This window comes from Dendrobates tinctorius, unplaced genomic scaffold, assembly GCF_039654945.1.
Source record: "Dendrobates tinctorius isolate UK_male_01 unplaced genomic scaffold, ASM3965494v1 ptg000022l, whole genome shotgun sequence".
NCBI lineage: Eukaryota > Metazoa > Chordata > Amphibia > Anura > Dendrobatidae > Dendrobates > Dendrobates tinctorius.
The window spans coordinates 42,565,623-42,585,253 of NW_027361690.1; the positions used below are offsets into that span (position 1 = coordinate 42,565,623).

The window sequence follows — 19,631 nt, forward strand, 5'->3', positions numbered from 1 at the left end:
AGGTGTGCAATGCGCTCCACCAAGTAATCAAAATTCTCCATTTTCATCCTAACATATCCAAAAAATTTATCTGGGTTTCGTCGAAGGTCCATGCAGAGTGTAGAATAGACCCCACGCGTCATTCTCTTGGCTGTGATGGGGTGGATCCACAAACGTCGTCTACGATGCCTGATGCGCTGCTGTCTCGCTCTCTCCTTCTCCAGAACAATCACCCTCAAACGATTCGCCTCCGCTATAAAATCCGCCAAATTCTTCAAAATATTTCCAATGACAACATCCATCTTCGCCAGTAACTTGCTCTTCTCTCCAACCTGCACTTTCTCCTCGACAACCTGTCAAAGAAGGGCTGTAGGAACACTCTATATATAGTTTTCCAGTAGCCAATCCCGTTCGGAAGGCCACAAGGGTCAAATTTAAAAACCGGATCCGGCGTAATCCGTCGAAAAACGGATAGAAAAACGGATGAACCGGATGAGACGGATCCGGTTTTGTCTGTCAAGAAAAAGACGGATCCGGCAGAAAACCGGATCCGTCACATCCGGTTTTACTAAACATTTGCCGGATCCGGCGTTCCGGCACAACGCCGGATCGCGCCTGACGCCGAAAACCTGATGTGTGAAAGTAGCCTAAGAGCTCTAAGAAATCACATCCACTCTACTTTGCATGAACTTTTAAACACAGCAGACTTCCTGTACAAAAAAAAGCAAAAACAAAGGAAAAACCACGGCTTTAGTGTATTGCCAGCTTTAGTCATTGGATATATTTGATTTATCATTGCTAGATCATATCATGCAAGGACGTTGGTTTCATGGAGCACTGATATGTGATCTACTTCACTGTTGCATCACCGATAGTTCATATGTATTAAGACTTGGGTGGGCATCTGGATGTACGCTAAAAGACCATGTATTTGTAAATGTTTTGGGCAGTCAGAAGCTTCCATGATGGCTCCAAATGACTATATGAAAGCATACATGGTTAAACCTATCCATATTGTTCTATAGTTTTTCTAATTTCCAGCATTTCCTTGTAGCAAAGTAATCACAGCAAAGGAAATCATCATCATGAACATACACTTTTAGCAGCAATCCAGCAGAAGGATCATGTAGGTCCAGAATTCATGTATCTACTAGTTATAAATTGAATTACATCCAGGTCAGAACTAGAGGCCGGCGTGTGGATGGTGAAGTATAAAGGGTTTCAGACCTTTACTTTGCTTCATTCACAAGCTGCACTAAGCAATTTATGCCATAGGGTATGTTCTTAAAATGTTTCGAGAAAATCTAGTATCAGAGCACTTTGTCTCTTAAGGAACTGTAATGTATAATTCATCTGTAAGGGAGGGCCAGGACCGTAGTCATGACCTGTACGCTGGGGGCAGCTGCGCACAGCCCTTCCCCTACATGAAACAATACCATGCTCCTCGGCATACCTGCATTTCCAGATCCATCTTCACCTGGGCAATTCCCAGGCCATAACGGTCCCTCATCTAGGCAACCCCCATCAATGGAGACACAGTCAGAGACAACTTTAACACTTGCTTTACTTAAGATTTCGCATGTTACATCCACAGTTGGTACATCATAACATTTGCTTAATTCCTGTTCTTTTCCTTGCTTGCTGTCACTTCTGTGCAGTACACGTCCGGATCGGACCGCACTGGACTGCTTCCCAGTTCCTTCCAGGTCTGACCTCACTACAATGACATTTCCTTCAGCCTGTTTCGCCCCAGACATGAATTCATCAATCAGTACGTTTGGTGACCCCCGGTGAAGCATCCGGCCTGTCTGTACCGATCTCGTCGAAGTGTCAACTCCTTTCATTTCCTTTGTTCAGACAACTTCTGCCCTAAAGCAATGGCCCAGGTGGTCAGACGCCACATCTTCCTTTTCCTGTTCTGACCCACTGCTAAGACCTGTAGTGTCCGTGGGTAACGTGGGCAATAATGACTTAACGTTACGTGACTGCCAAGTGTCCGGGCTTATAGCCCATGTGGACTCCTGGGCGCCCTGGCCCAGTCTGACTAAACCACCCATCCTCACTATCCTCTCTCTCGGCAGCCCCTCCTACAATTAACCCTCTAAGAACCTACCATCAGGCCCCACTAGTATACCCCCACCTAGTGGCCCACAACATCATTACAACTACCCAGCCTATGGGGAACTATATACTATGAGTGCCCGCCTCTCATGTTCCAATGATGGATGCACTAACTTTCCCTAACTGTACATACACAAATGACACATAATATACATGCAATATTATCATACAAGAACATGAGGCAATATATACAATTACTGTATCTATACGATGGTAACACATTCAAGTGGCAATACCATAAGCAATGAGCGGTAATACATAATTATACATGTAGCAGTACCGCAAGCGATCATAAAAACACATTTGTAAACATTAAGGACTGGAAGAAAATTCAAAGGGAAGGGAGGCATAAGAGACATCATATTACCCCCTTACACATCCACTTCTGCATGCAATTTGGACAGTGTTCTTAGAGGACTCTGATTAAAATTTGTAATTTTTCCAATGCATAACCACACTGCATAATTAAGAATATTTTTTAAAATAATAATATAGATATCACATACCGTATCCAAGTGAGTTATGTCCCAAATGGTGTCACATTCAGAAAATGGAAATCTGAAAAATATAATAGGTAAATCATTAGAACAAGTGAATAAAGATCCTAAAACACAGGTATAATATATTTCTACTGTATCCTCCGGGTTCTCCGGTTTTGTCCCACACTCCAATGACATAGTGATATGGAATTAAGATTCTGAGCCCCAATTGGGACAAGGATGATAATGTCTGTAAAGTACCATGGAATATGTTGGTTCTAAATAAGCATAATAAATGATGGAGAAAGCAAAGTGAATATTCCAGCTTCTGGAAAAAATTGTTGAAGACTTTATTCCATATAAAAGAGAAAAACTTGTGTCCAAGGCAGAGTGTACATAAAGTGACGCGTTTTGAATATACAGTCATTTTTTTGTTTTTAAAGATGATGGTTGCTCATTTTGAACAAGCTTTGATAAAGAACATCCTATGACTAAGGGCGCTGAAGAGTGCCAGAAACACATATGGTTTAGAGGGTTTTACCCCTTATTTTAAACATTTTTAACTGTTCTAATAAAATAAGTTTTTCTTTTACCTGAATGGATGTGCTGAAATCACCTTTTCATCTCTTCAGTTTTGTCTGAAGTCACCAGCAGGTACCGCACCCACCAGCTTTATTTGTCTGCCTCAATTCCTATGTTTTTCACAACATGTCAAGCTCCTACCTTCCCCCTTCATACCTACTTTGACAAAGAACATCTGTCTACATTCGAAGAGAGTTGATTTTTGTACACTCTGCATTGGACACAAGTTTTTAACTTTTATATAGAATAAAGTCTTCAACAATTTTTTACCAGGAGCTGGAATATTCACTTTGTTTTCTACATTTAAATGCACAAATGGTCGGGTCATGGTTTCCGTGCAGACTGGACTATTTTCATTGGTGAGCTTGGAAACATCATTTCTCTTTTTGACTGCATATTAAATAAAGTGTGTGTTTAATGCTGGAGTTTTACTGGTACAAGTGTCAGACTGCGGTTCATTAGGCCCACCAGAGGAAATAATTCCAAGTAACAGCATCATAATCTGTTATCACTTAACACTTAGAATATGTCATAACAACTTCTAATTTGTTATTCACCTATCATTAAATATACCCTTATGACAAGTATTCGGGTGCAAAGTCAGGTTCAAATCGGCTGTCATGTGTTTAATTATAAGACCCATTAGTATGTCAGAACCCAGCCCTAATAAAGGATTGTTTGGTCTTCATAGAATGTTAGATTTGGAAGGGACCTCCAGGGTCATCGTGTCCAACCCTCTGCTCAATGGTAGACTCACTCAACCATCTCAATAGAATCATAGCATGTTAGAGCTGGAAGGGACCTTCAGGGTCATCGTGTCCAACACCCTGCTCACTGTAGGACTCACTCATCCATCTCAATAGAGTCATAGAAGGTTAGAGATGGAAGGGACCTTCAGGGTCATCGTGTCCAACACCCTGCTCACTGCAGGACTCACTCATCCATCTCAATAGAATCATAGAAGGTTAGAGTTGGAAGGGACCTCCAGGGTCATCGTGTTCAACCCCTTGCTCAGTGCAGGACTCACTAAACCGTTCCAGACAGATGTCTTCCCTGGGCTAGTTTGTGACTCACATTTTCTGGAGTTCTCTAACAGTAAAGCCACTCATACACAGTAAACTAATGTCAGCTAAATGTGCCAATATTGACAGGTTCAGCCAACAGTCTGTGTATGGGGGGCCCAGACAGATGATTGTGGGTAGAATCAAGGATCCGGTGTGTTCGATTTCAGACATTACTTTTGTTCTCCCTGAGATAATTTGCGGCCAGAGATGTCTTGTAGCAGCTCTCTCACAGAGAACGCAAAAAAGCTGACTAAAAGCTTCATAGGTCTTAATCAAACTGAAAACACTGATCAAATGCTAATGAAAATTGGATCCAAAACACTGATGAAACTTGGGTCAATATTTAAGCATGTGAAAAATCCCAAGAGTCTGAATGACACCTGAGGCTGTGCTCATCCTTGTGTCATGGGTGCCATTTTAATAGACTCTATGGCAGATGTGACAGATGAATCACTTATCTATTCTAAATTAATGGACCAATGATGCAAGTGTGTGTAAGGGGATGAAGAGGAGGAAGAGTCTAAAAGGGGTTACCTTTCCTGCACCGTATCCAGAACCACCTAGCCAGACAGCAGGGTTGCTGGGGGGGAAGACATTCGGGCCCAGACTGACTGAACCATGTGACCATGGGGGAATGTGACAAGGGAGGAAAGGTGCTGGACAGGAAGCTGTGCAGGGAAAGGGCACGAAAGCAGTGCACGCCACACACAGAGCAGAAAGCACCAGACACAGAGCAGAGCACGCCAGAGGCAGAGCAGAGCGCCCGGGACAGAGTCCAGGCTGCAGCACCGCGCTCCCAGAGAACGAGAACCTCCCATCCAGAGACAGAGACTGAAGGACAAGGTGTAGAGAGCGCTGTATGTGAGTACGTGGACCCGGTAGCCTCCGTGTCTAGAGGAGACTTCCCCCCTGACAGTGCAGAGAAAGTGACCCGAGAGCGCAGTCCTGGAGACCGCAGTGACAAGCTGGGGCCCCTGAGTGTGGCAGAGAGACTTCCCAGTGTGCGCAGCATCGCTCCTGTGGAGAGACACTCAGGGTATCATATAAAGACTCAAAGCAGGAGAGACTCAGGTTCGCAGAGTCTACCGGCTCCTGGCTTTAACCCATGAGGTCCCAGCTTCATTTAGAAAAGAGACTCTAGAGACTGCAAGCGCCGCTGTTGTCGGTGCCAATGTGGGAAGAAGTAAACCCCTTTAATCAAGCTTTCCCCGGACTGATAAGTTCTATTTTTCTGAGGCTAACCGTTTCAATGCCTTCATAACTGTTTCATTGCTTTCTACAGCTCCATTGTGCTGTTCTACTGTTTTATACTGTCACCTTTAACACCCTACTGCTCCTCCCTGCGTGGAGAGAAAATCCTTGTAAATAAACCTTTAACTCTTGGTCTGTCGGATCCCTGGTGACATCCTCAGTACCTGCAGTTTATTACATGTGAATAGCCTCTACCTAGGTTGCTGTATCCCATATAATACTTATTATTTCCATTCAATTATAATATTTGACTTTTCATTTATTACATGTCAAATAAATATGCTGGGTCCATTTTTCTCTGGTAGATGGGACTGAATAAATCTTCCACATTGGCAATACTTGTTGGGGCATTTATTTAGAAACGTATGTTCCAGCTTCTCTTTATTTGAGTATAGTACTTGTGACCTAAGTTTGTATATGACTATGACAATTTGTATAAGAATGTCCAAATGTATAAACTGTGAATGCATTGGAAGTAAATGAGAAGCTTTCACCATTTGAAGTAGACACTTAGGGTATCTGCACATGGTACGTATAAGCAGTGGGTTTTTCGGGCGGAAAATCTGCGTTTATCAGTTGCTGCATTGTGGATGAGATTTTATAATATCTAATGTACACTGTGTTGAGAAAATTATTAAAGTAAATTTACTAGCACTCCAAATTTGCAATCCCCATCATGTCAACTTATGCTGTGGAGTTCACCACTTGCAATGAATTGTAAATTCGGAATATTACAAAATATACAAATTTTGCTGTTTGTTCTTTGATTTTTTTTATGTAAATAGCTCAACTCAGCTAATATAGCAAGTAGTTTCTCCAATTTCAACACAAATTACACCTTTACTGACTACTGAAGTCTGAAAATTATTCACCTCTTTATGACAAGCATCTTTAGAACTTAATAGAGCACCTTTGTTAGTTAAAATCTGCTGAAAACGTGATTCGTAGCCAGATACTAGCTTCTGGCAGCATTCCTGAAAAATATTAGCTTATTCCTCATGGGTAATGACCTCGAGTTCACTAATATTCTTGGGGTTGAAATCTGCAACTGCCTTCTTAAAATTCCATCAATGAGTTTCCCTGATGTTCAAGTCAGATGACTGACGGCTGTCATGCCTGCCATGTCTGATTTGCCGCATGACCCCTGGAGCGGTGTGCACGCGCACCTCATGTCTGCTATGCTGCAAGATCCCTGGAGCAGTGTGCACGCGCACTGAACTGTCATGTCCATCATGTCTGGTATGCCGCATGACTCCTGGAGCAGTGTGCACATGCCCGTTATGTCATGCTGCAAGATCCCTAGAGCAGTGTGCACACTCACCTCATGACTGTTGCGCTGCAAGATGCCTGGAGCACTGTGCTCGCGTGCCTCATCTCATGGCTGCATGCCATTGCTAGGTAACCATCCGTCTCTGCTCTGCCTCCAGCGATCATCTCTGTGTTCCTGGAGCCCCTGATCATGTGAACTTTCCTATGTTCCAGCACTGTCTGATGCAGCAGTCCTCTCTGTATTCCTGGAGCCCCTGATCATGTGACCTTTCCTATGTTCCAGCACTGTCTGACCCAGCTAACCTCTCAGTGTTTCTGGAGCCCCTAATCATGTGACCTTCTCTATGGTCCAGCCCAGTCTGATCTAGCAATGCTCTCTATGATCCTGGAGGATTTGAACCGGAAGTCCTTCTCTGGTCCTGACCCGGAAGTGCAGGTGCTATGATGCTATATCAGACCGCCCCTTCCTATGGTCGGGGTCTGAGTATTGTGTTGCTTCCCTGCATGGCTGCTTGGTCTGCTCGGTCGCTCCCTGTATTCTGTGTCCCTGCACTCTGCCCTGTAGTGCATCTCTGCACACGCTCTGTGCTTGTACTCTGCCTCTTGTCCCGTGCCTTGTCTTGTGTTGTTCTTTGTGCCATGTTTTGTCCTTGTAATGCTTTGCCTTCTAGTCCTTCTTGTGTTCGCTGCCTTGCCTGCTTTGCCATGTCTTGCCTTTGCTATGCTTTGCCTTGTGGTCCTTGCTATGTTCTCTGTCTTTGCTTGTTCTTCCTTGCTCTGAGCTATGGTGCTCTGTGGTGCCTCCTGGCACGCACCATTCCTCCTTTCTTACCTATGGTGCTTTGTTGTGCCTCCTGGCACATGCACCATTCCTCCTCTCTTACCTATGGTGCTCTGTTGTGCCTCCTGGCACATGCACCATTCCTCCTCTCTTACCTATGGTGCTCTGTTGTGCCTCCTGGCACATGCACCATTCCTGCTCTCTGACTTTTTGTGCTCTCTTGCACATTTCGGGGCTAGTCTCAAGGTTTCCCCTTGACCTGGCTCTGGGCTTTGGCCTAAGGCTCCGCTGCTAGCTCTGTTCTCGCTCTGACCTGACTCTGTGTTTCTGCCTACATTGTGCTCCTTGCCCTGTATCTTGTCTTACCTTGTTTCTCGCCTTGCATTGCCTTGTTTCTTCGTGTGCCCTTTGCATGCGCCTGGCCTTCCTAGCCTCCTGTCTGTGACGCAGCCGGGCCCGCCCTAGCCGTGCCCGCCTGCTTGTGCCTCTGCCATGCTCGTCGGCCAGTGACAGCTGTGTCGCCTGTTATGCCTCAGCCAGGTTCGCTGGAGTCTTGCCCGTCTGTCTGTGCCGCAGCCCGACCAGCTAGCCAGTGCCCCAGCCGTGCTCTCTGTGCTTCCCTGCACCCATGCTGTCTCTGCACTATGCTTTGCGTGCTTCCTTTATAGCACGCGCAGGTCCTAGCCTGCTCCTTGGCATACCTCCCCGTGCTTCTGTAAAAGTATGCGCAGGCCTTGCCATGTACCCTGTCGCGCCCTCTAGCACGCACAGGCCCTAGCCTATACCCTGTCTTGCCCTCTTGCACGCACAGGCCCTAGCTTGTACCCTGTCATGCACTCTTGCACGCACAGGCCCTAGCCTGTACCCTGGCGTGCCTCCTAGCACGCGCAGGCCCTTGCCTTAGCCTGTACCCTGGTGTGTCTCTTAGCACGCACCCTGACTTGAACCTGACCCTGGCGTACCCCTCTGCACGCGCACGACCTTGCCTTGAACCCTGTCCCTGGCTTGTCCCTCGGCACGCGCAGGACCTTGCCTTGAACCCTTACCATGGTGTGCCCCTCTGCATGCGCAGGACTCTGCCTTGAACCCTGTCCCTGGCGTGTCCCTCGGCATGCGCAGGACCTTGCCTTGGACCCTGGCATGTCCCTACACACGCACCATGTCTTGTATGTTGGACATTGAACCCTGGCATGTCCCCTACACGCACACCATGTCTTGTACTTTGCACGTTGAACCTGGCGTGTCCCCTACACACGCACCTTGCCTTGCACCTTGCCCTGGACCCTGGTGTACCTCTAGCACGCACCCTGCCTGGAACCTTGCCTTGGACCTCGGCGTGTTCCCTAACACGCACCATGTCTGGAGATCTGTCGTGCCTCCTTGCCTGTATCCTGGTTTGCCTGCGGGATTCCCGGAACCTGCCCATCACTGCCTGGGATCCCGAGCTTGACGACTGCGGCCTGATGTCCGGAGCTGATGTCCGCAGCCTGAAGCCCTGATCCTGTCGATCTTTGCCAGCTGTCCGGAGTCGATGCCATCGTGTCCTTGCCGGTAACTGGGCATACCTTCTGGCACGTACCATGCCATGGACCTTGGCGTGCCACACACGTGCCTTGCTGTGTTTGCCTGTTATCACGTTTGCTCTTAATGTTATCCTGAGTTTGCCTTAATGAAGATACCTTGAATTCACGTATTGTCTTGTTTCCTGCACGTCCCTTGTCGTCAGACACTCACATTGTGTCTTCCTTGAGCCGGCCGTCTGGTTCCAGCAGTAGTGGTGGCTCACTCCCTTGGTCTTGTCCTTAACACTCGCTGTATAGGGGGTGGTTCCTCACAAGGTCAGCTCGCCCTCGGTGGGTGGGTGCCACAACCCAGAGGGTCCACTCTAAAGAAAAAGTCGACTCAGCTGAAGCTGACTCATCACAACGGCCACTCCAGAATCTTTCAGGACATCTTCTGAAACCAAACCTTGGTGGGCTTCAAGGTATGCTTGGGATCATTGTTCTGATGGAAGGTCTAATGACTCCCAAGTTTATCTTCCTCACAGAAGGCATGAAATTTTCTTGCAGGATTTCATTATACTTGATTGAATCCATATTACCCTCCATATGCTGCAGGTTTCAAGGGCCAGAAAAAGCAAAGCAGCTGCAGAGCATCACCAAGCTGCCATCATGTTTCACTGTAGGTAGGGTATTCTTCTCAACACATGCTTCATTCTACCACCTTCAGACATACTGCTGATCCATAAGCTTTAAATGTTTTTTTCGTCACTTTTCAGAACAGAATCCCCATACTTCTGTGAGTTATTTATATGGTTTTGAGCATACTGCAGCAAACTTTTCCTGTGCTTTTTCAGAATTCGGGCATGTAGGGTTTCAGCATTTAGCATGAGCCTTATTGTGTTAACTGTAACTTCAGTGCCAGCTTTGCCACCAGATCTTGATGCAAATCTTTTGCACTCAGTCGAGAGTTTTTGATCACTTTTTCCTCAGGTATCTGGTGGCAGCCAGTGATAGCTTCCTTTCCACCATGTTCAGGTAGTGTAGGCAGTGTTTTTATAAGTTCAAACTTGTGATTTATGCTTCAAACTGTATCTCTAAGGCTGGAGTCACACATAGAGACTCACCAGCAATCCTGACAACGATATCAATGTGTCAGGATCGCAGCTTCACCAGCGATCAGCACAGTGACGCCCAGCACCCGACATCGCTGTGCACGTTAGTAACCAGCGCGCTGATGCAGGAAGCTGGTAGCTAACGTACACATCGGGTATCCAAGGGACGTGCGTCCCTAGATACCCGATGTTAACGTACACATCGTTAATAACAAGCTACCTGCATCAGCGCGCTGGTAACTAACGTACACATCAGGTATCTAAGGGACGCACGTCCCTTGGATACCCGATGTGTACATTAGTTACCAGCAGATCGCTGGTCTCCCGCCTGTCACACGCAGTGATGCGTGGTGGCCAGTGGGAGACCAGCGACCAAAAAAAAGTCCTGGCCCTTCCTGCAGCGATCAGCGTTACCGGCAGGGGGGTCGGTCGCTGATCGCTGTCACACACAGCACAAAAATTGTGACTCAGCAGCGATCTCGCTAGTGAGATCGTTATGTGTGACGGGGCCTTACGAACATTCAATGCCTTTCCTATCTTTTTATACCCTCTACCTGGTTTGTAAAAGTCAAATATCTTTTCTCCTATTTGCATTACCATTCTCTTGACATATTTTAAATATGCGGAAAAAAAACCATGAACACCATATCCAGTCCAAGTATTAAGTAATTGATTTTTTTTTTATCTCTAGCACACCAAATGCATCCAATGAAGCCTTTGATTAGTTACCGTACATTAGTTGTACTTGAGACACTGATTTCTAAATGTGTGCTTGTAAGATAGATTCAGGGGGTTGAATAATTGTGAGACTGAAATAGTCATTAAAATGCCAGTTAGTTTTATATGTGGTGAGAGAACTTATTATATTAGTTTTGTTTAGGTAATTACATTATTCTTGTCTGATTAGTTTATTGAAAACAGCAGAAAGTTTGTAAAGTTTGCTAATAAACCTAATTTGCAACAGGGGTTGAATGATATGTCTACCATTAAACCCAATTTAAAAAAATATCAACAACAACATTGTATATTTTTTTTTGTATGATACCTCCTTTTTAAGGGGGTTCTCAAAGAATGTAATAAAATGGGTCCCATCACTAAATACAAATGGTAACTTGTCCTTTTCACATGTCAGGACGGGATGCATCTCCAGAGACCTGTGTCTCAACTGAGTAGCTATATCATACACACACATCTGTGAGCCAAGGAGAAGGACTGTGACAGGAGAAGAATTAAATCTTCTCTTTGGCTGACAGAGCATAGAGGACTGAGGCTGGAGAAATTTTTTTTTTGTCCTCAGTCACCCAAGGAGAAGATTTATTTTTATCTCCTGTCACAGATCTTCTCCTCAGCTCATGGACTGTATGTGTGCTTACGATACATCTCCTCAGTAAATTGAGACACAGATCTCAGGAGCTGTGTTTCTTCAGACTGCAGCCTATCCTGACATGTGACTAGGATGGTCTACCATTTGAATTATATGACTTGGTTTCTTTTATTACATTTTTGGAGAACCCCATTAATAAAACACTCAATAGAGAAAGGTATCCTGATATTTAACGTTAAATTCAAGACAAAAGGATACTGTTTCGAAGATCATATTAATATTTATAGGCTTTCTGGAGTATACATGGGGTGAACTTATTAATGTACAAGGCAAGTGCAGAATATACCTAGTGTGATGCAATGAACCGTTTTGATCCTACATGAAAATACTTTATTTCACCAAAGTACAGCCTTCTGAAACTGGCTTTGCTGATGTGTTTATACCAAAACTAAGCAGGAATAATCCACCTGGGTTCTGTCTGAAGACTATAAGCAACCAGCAGATGTAGGGTGATATTTATGAAGATAGCATTTCCACGCAAGGCTTGTTTGTTATCGCTCCACTTTGTAGACTTTATGAAAATTCGTAGCTTTACAGCATAGCTGTGTAATGTGACTGACAGCGTGATAGAACGCAGGCCTGCAGATCAGTTTAGAAGATGAGCAGGAGATTAAGTCCTCTTTTTAGGCCTCATTGCTCAGTTTTTTGTGCCAGATTAACTAAATAGTGCTAATTTGTTTAACAGGTCCAGCTTTAAATTGGCCTTGCTATATATTGCGGCTGGATGAAATACGGTACTTTTGTTAAAGAAAAATATTCTCAAGCAACTTTGAAGTTAGAAGCTAGAGAAGATGATTGAAAAATAGGAACCGAATGGCTTTTAATAGTTAGTTAATGTTTAATAGTTAAAAGCAGTCAGTAAAATAATCCGCTAGTACACAGAAGACCCCATTAATGGCAAGCAAAGTTTCCACCATAAATGACCACCTCCTATAACCCACTGTTTGCACTGGCTATGACAGGGGCAAAGGGCACTAAAGAAGATAGGAAGTATCTATGTCTGGGATTTAGATTTTGGGCATTGCTCACTCTCATTCAGTCAGTCTGAAAAGTTGATGAAAAAAAGTAAAATGATTTAATGTAAATAAACTCATAAACATAGAAATCTTTAAAGGGAATATGTCACCACATTTAACCTCTCTAATCTATTAATATGGGCATACAGGTTATAGACTGCTGAGGAGAGTGATGGCTGTATGCCTCATATCAGGTGTCTTGTTTAAAAATCATCTTTTATCACTTCATATAAATGACCTCTTCCAGGCTATGGGGAGGATGGTGCCTGGACGATAACTCTGCCTCCAGAGCTTGTTTTACATAAAGGGGAGTTACCAGTGTGATGTGTAATGGTTATCAGTGTGGTGTGTAATGACCCCTCTCTGCTCTCCTGATCTCACTGCAGAGCTGTGTGTGATTATACCTGACACATCTGCAGGTTCCTCTCAGCTTCAGCTTCCATCTCACAGGCAGAAACAGTTGCAATATCATTGCAATACAGCAGAGCTTAAAGGGAACATGTCACCCCCCCAGGTATTTTTAACTAAAAGAGCCACCTTGTGCAGCACTAATGCTGCATTCTGTCAAGGTGGCTCTTTTAGTTGGGGTCCCTTCCACCGCTGAAAGAATCGTTTTTCTAATTTGTCACTCATACCTCTAGTTTGTCCGGGGGAAGGTCTTTCCCCCTTTCCTCTGGACACAGACGCCTCACAGCCATCAGTCATTTCCTCCATTCTTCTGGGCGACGCCTCCTCAGCATTCAGTTATTTACCCGGCGCCTGCGCTGTAATCTTGTTTCTTGGGCATGCGCAGTTAGCGCTGCCCGTCCACTGACATCACATGATGTCTTTCTTCTCGCGCCTGCATGGACACGCGGCCTGAAATTCTGCCTCACAGTGTGAATAAATCAGAAGAGACTGCGAGGCGGGATCTCGGGCCGCGCGTCCACACAGGCGCGCGAAGGAAGACCTCATGTGATGTCAGTGGAAGGCAGCGCTAACTGCGCATGCCCAAGAAACAAGATTACAGAGCAGGCGCTGGGTAAATAACTAAATGCTGAGGAGGCGGCGCCCAGAAGAATGGAGGAAATGACTGATGGCTGTGAGGCGTCTGTGTCCGGGGGGAAAGACCTGCCCCCCGGACAAACTAGAGGTATGAGGGACAAATTATAAAAACGATTCTTTCAGCGGTGTAAGGGACCCCATCTAAAAGAGCCACCTTGACAGAATGCAGCATTAGTGCTGCACAACGTGGCTCTTTTAGTTAAAAACGCCTGGGGCGGTGACAGGTTCCCTTTAAAAAAATGCAAAAATTGTGTTTGCACGAAGTCAAAGTTAATTTCTCTTGTTCTGTGTTAGTTACTTGTCTCATACTAGTAACTCTCCCTTTCATTTAAACTAAGCTCTGGAGGCAAAGTTATCTTCCAAGCAGTGTCCTCCCCATAGCCTTGAAGAGGTCATTTACATATAAGAAAAATGTGGATTTCTCTGGAATTAAACATTAGATAGCAAATATCAGGGTATCATTGTATTCAGCTTTCTATCATCTGCATTCCATATAGACGGCATAGGAGGGTTAATCCTACTGGCAGATTCCTTTTAATGGTTGGGAAACTCATGTGCATACATTTTGAAAGCATGCTACTTTTGATTAAAAACAGTATTACTAAAGACGCTGTATTATTTAGATGCACTTTTGCTTTTACTTATTTAGTTACAGCAGGGTTTTTGCTCATTTTATCTTTTGCAGGTTTCATATGCATACATGCCAACTGTTCCAAATTTGTTTGAACTGTCCCAAATTCTCAGAAACAATTCTTACAAACTTGCTGAGTTTTGGGCAATTCTGGGCTAGATTTAGGTGATTGAAGCCGTGGTAGCAGGGGCAGAACCTTGCGTGCTTGTATAGGGAGAGACTTGTGAGTCACTAGCAGCAGGCGGGGAGAAGCCGCTGGGGTCCCTCCTTTCTGACTAGTGACTCGTGCGGATTGTTCAGCACTGGGTTTTACGCTATGATTTCCTCTGGAATGCTGCTGTGTTTCAGAGACAAACTAATATGGCTGCAAAGTCACAGCCAGTGATTGATACATGCTGCCTGTGTATATGCTGTCAGTTTCCTTCAGTACATCGAGGACCCCACCAAATGCTCAAATAAAGAAACATAATGTGTTAATAGAACACAGCATACACAATGTTGTAAAAATGTAAAATAATGCATTTTAGGAAAAAAACACACAGACCAAAAAATGTTAGTAGATTTGTAAAGTGTGTAGCCATTCGTATAATAGATGGAGCTAGGGTTAATGAGCACTCCTATAATTGCCTGTCATCTGCCATGTTCTGCGTCATGGCAGCCTTTTACACTGCCTCCAGTATTCTGCTGCCTGCCTTCTAGTTTTATGTAGAGCAGCTGACTGACACCCCTGCTACATTTTATTCCAATACACTGGCTCTTTAAATTGGACTAATTTACAAATGGTTTTTATAGCAGAAATCTGTCAGAATACAGCACACTTTTCTTCTATGACAGCAACCCCTGGAGAAAGCAATTACTTCCGTCAGATGAAGAAATACAAGCGGATACCCATTTGCTATGTAATTGAAAACTGAGTTTGTGAACAGCGTATATGGCAAGATATTTTTTTAAGATGATGTCTAAAGCGTGTGCAGTACAATGGGAAATTAAAAGAATTGTTCATGGAAATTGTTAATAAAAAAGTTGTTAGTTTTGAAAAAAATCACTTGTCACATTTCTCCATTGCTGGAAAACCAGCCATTTACAGAAAGTAGTTATGATGCACAGATGGGGCCAGCATCAGGCATTGCACTTTGCATAGTCTTGTGCAGCTATGCGTCAATATACAGTTGTGGCCAAAAGTATTGACACCCCTGCAATTTTGTCAGATAATACTCAGTTTCTTCCTGAAAATTATTGCAAACACAAATTCTTTGTTATTACAGTATCTTCATTTAATTTGTCTTAAATGAAAAAACACAAAAAGAATTGTCCTAAAGCCAAATTGGATATAATTCCACACCAAACATAAAAAAGAGGGTGGACAAAAGTATTGGCACTGTTTGAAAAATCATGTGATGCTTCTCTAATTTGTGTAATTAACCGCACCTGTAACTTACCTGTGGCACCTAACAGGTGTTGGCAATAACTAAATCACACTTGCAGCCAGTTGACATGGATTAAAGTTGACTCAACCTCTGTCCTGTGTCCTTGTGTGTACCACATTGAGCATGGAGAAAAGAAAGAAGACCAAAGAACTGTCTAAGGACTTGAGAAACCAAATTGTGAGGAAGCATGAGCAATTTCAAGGCTACAAGTCCATCTCCAAAGACCTGAATGTTCCTGTGTCTACCGTGCGCAGTGTCATCAAGAAGTTTAAAGCCCATGGCACTGTGGCTAACCTCCCTAGATATGGACGGAAAAGAAAAATTGGCAAGAGATTTTAACGCAAGATTGTGCGGATGTTGGATAAAGAACCTCGACTAACATCCAAACAAGTTCAAGCTGCCCTGCAGTCCGAGGGTACAACAGTGTCAACCCGTACTATCCGTCGGCGTCTGAATGAAAAGGGACTGTATGGTAGGAGACCCAGGAAGACCCCACTTCTTACCCCGAGACATGAAAAAGCCAGGCTGGAGTTTGCCAAAACTTACCTGAAAAAGCCTAAAACGTTTTGGAAGAATGTTCTCTGGTCAGATGAGACAAAAGTAGAGCTTTTTGGGCAAAGGCATCAACATAGAGTTTACAGGAGAAAAAAGAGGCATTCAAAGAAAAGAACACGGTCCCTACAGTCAAACATGGTGGAGGTTCCCTGATGTTTTGGGGTTGCTTTACTTTCTCTGGCACTGGACTGCTTGACCGTGTGCATGGCATTATGAAGTCTGAAGACTACCAACAAATTTTGCAGCATAATGTAGGGCCCAGTGTGAGAAAGCTGGGTCTCCCTCAGAGGTCATGGGTCTTCCAGCAGGACAATGACCCAAAACACACTTCAGAAAGCAATAGAAAATGGTTTGAGAGAAAGCACTGGAGACTTCTAAGGTGGCCAACAATGAGTCCAGACCTGAATCCCATAGAACACCTGTGGAGAGATCTAAAAATGGCAGTTTGGAGAAGGCACCCTTCAAATATCAGGGACCTGGAGCAGTTTGCCAAAGAAGAATGGTCTAAAATTCCAGCAGAGCATTGTAAGAAACTCATTGATGATTACCGGAAGCGGTTGGTTGCAGTTATTTTGGCTAAAGGTTGTGCAACCAAGTATTAGGCTGAGGGTGCTAATACATTTGTCTGGCCCATTTTTGGAGTTTTGTGTGAAATGATCAATGTTTTGCTTCATTCTCTTTTGTGTTTTTTCATTTAAGACAAATTAAATGAAGATAATAATACCAAAAAATTTATGATTGCAATCATTTTCAGGAAGAACTTGAGTATTATCTGACAAAAATGCAGGGGTGTCAATTCTTTTGGCCACAACCGTAGGTATGGATGACATATAGAGAGCAACATGACCATGTAGGCAGTTTGGGAATTGTTCGTTTTGACAAACACAGATTCCCTTTAAACTCTGTTCGATCCACTCCTTAGAAAAGAAAATGCATCTTTTCCTGTTTAGTTTTAGAAAGCAATGACAAAAATGTTATTTTACAGCTCAAAAACTGCGGAAAAATGTTCTTAGCATTCGATTCCAAATTGTTGCATGTTAGAGTAGTTCAGTATTTTTCAACCATAGACATTTATTGCTTATTGATAGCCTTGGAGGTCTGGCTCCTGAAGATAGGTGATAAGTGTTGGATCGCTGTTGGTCCAACCTTGCTGTAATAATTATGAAGGCACTGTTGAATCTCATTGCGAGGGTTAAAATGAATCTAAGACCAAAGTTGAGACAAATAAACAGTATTTAACGAAGCAATGAGTATAACATAAACTAACAGAGACAATTACAGCAAAGTGCACAGCACAAAACGGAAATGTCCAGCAATAATATAGCGGGGCGCGACCGCTAATATAAGCAAGTCCACCATTAATATGAAGCAGAGTGCGACCAGCACTTATACGTGATAGTCCAGAAATATGCGGACAGTGGAGCCGACACCTTTGGAAGTCCAGAAATATTCAGGTGGTGTCAGCAAGGAGAAGGTTTTTTAGTGTACTTCTTTTTGGGCTGAAAAGTTTCGCTCAAGTCCAGCACCGCAGCCCGCAACAAGCACAGTCCAAGAAGTAACACTCAGATAGTAATAATGTCAGAAACTCTTACTGACCACAGTAGAACCAGAAACATATAACTCCTCTTCTCAGAAGTTTGGACAAAAGGTATCCACCGCCAGGATCCGGAAGCAGCCCCGAGGTCTGAAGGCAGCTGGAAATGATGAGGCAGAGCACCGAGTAAACGAGCAGCAGCAGGAACTCCAGAAGCAAGCCAGGAGGAAGCTCAGAAGTCAACAGCAACAAAATACTCAGGCAAGGAGGATCTCCCAACCAGGACTTAAATAGCATGACAGACAGGAAGTTCAAGAACAGGGTGAAGTACCAGACTCCATCTTGGACAAGGGCAAAACAGGCTCCATGGAACATCCGTAGACCTTACACTTGCAGATGACGGTGCATTGTTTAATTAATTTAATTGCCCTCTCCTGCACTATCCAAACTCTATAGGATTGTCAGAGATAGTGAATAATAAGGCAGGAGTATGAATTTGGAGGTGGTGCATGAATGTCTGTGGGGGTTCTAACTACAGGTATTCCTACTGATCAGCTGATTCACAGAGCCGCAGTGCACCTTAATTGCTATATCTCTGTACAGTTTTATGGTCCTAAATCGCCATGCAACTCTCTAATTCACTGGAATCGGAGGAAGATGAAGTGTCATTTATGGCTATTTGCAGAAATATGTTCTGTGAAACCAGTCTACTAGTAATCTCTAAGTGTACAGGGCAATAAAATCATAAGGATAAAATATATAGATGTATTACAGATCCTACATAGAAAATGAGAAGTCTCCCACTGAACCTTGGTCATTACTAAAAGATAAGGTGTGCAATCAACAATCTGAAAGTCTCCCTGTATTTGTTACACTGGGATCAATGGTGGTAATATCCGTGATTATACTGAGCCTTACTAATACCTGGTATCTCCATGTTACCATTGATTCATTAGTCACACAGCTGACACAAGTGATGACAAAGTGCTCACCTATGTTAAATAGAAAATCCTTTGGTACACAAAATATTTAGACCAATCTGCCATTAAACCCACCTGCCTAATATTATGTTCCCTCTCATGCCACCAAAAAAGCTCTGTCCCTCGACACCAAGATGTAAGCAGAAGACCTTTTTAGTCCTGTAAGGCTAAGTTCACCTCTCCAGTAATCATCCATTAGAACAGATCCCGCAGCAATCCGTTGACAAAAAAAAGTTCTGCAGACACGACTTTTTTGCTGCTTGAAAAAAACTGATTTCAACTGGATTAATTTTTTTTACATTGAAGTCAACGGATAATGGATCCGTTTAATAGTCATCTGCTTTTGTCCAATTTGAAAAGGATCTGTATTTTGCTTATTGGATGTGGAAAAATAAATATTTAACAAATTACTGGACGTGAACTTTCAAGTAATCATCTATTTGAAACTGATCCAGTAAGAAAACTGTATCCTTTTTCAAATGGGAGAAAAATGGATGGAAAATTAATGGATCCATTTACCGTACACTTTAATGTTAAAAAAAAACCAAACAGATCCAGCTGAAATCATTTTTTTTCAGATAGACAAAAAAGTTGTGTCTTCACAACGTTTCTTGTCAATGGATTGTTGGTGGATCTGTTCTAACTGATTACTAGAAATGTGGACCTAGCCTAAGTTGCGTGTTGAGGCCTCCATGGATGGGACTTTTTTTATCCTTTATTATCCAGCAAATTGCAAATGTGTTTGATTGGATTGAGATTTGGGAAATTTGGAGGCAAAGTCAACATCTTTGATTTCTAAGTCATGTTCCTCAAACCAATTCCGAAGAATCTGTGCAGTGTGACAGGGCATCTCCGCTAGTTGGCCTTCTTCCCTTAGGGCAACCTGATGCCATCTCTTTTCCAAGTAAGTGATGCATAAG

At 43.7% G+C, this 19,631-nt stretch overlaps 1 protein-coding gene across 1 annotated transcript in view; it reads right to left on the reverse strand.

Moving 5' to 3' along the window:
- SEMA4B (semaphorin 4B) overlaps positions 1-19,631 on the reverse strand; it is a 404,475-nt gene that overhangs the window by 246,995 nt on the left and 137,849 nt on the right. Inside the window, exon 2 of the mRNA XM_073568651.1 lies at positions 2,607-2,658. The gene's annotated coding sequence lies outside the window, so the exon portion shown is untranslated. The remainder of the gene's footprint in view (positions 1-2,606; positions 2,659-19,631) is intronic.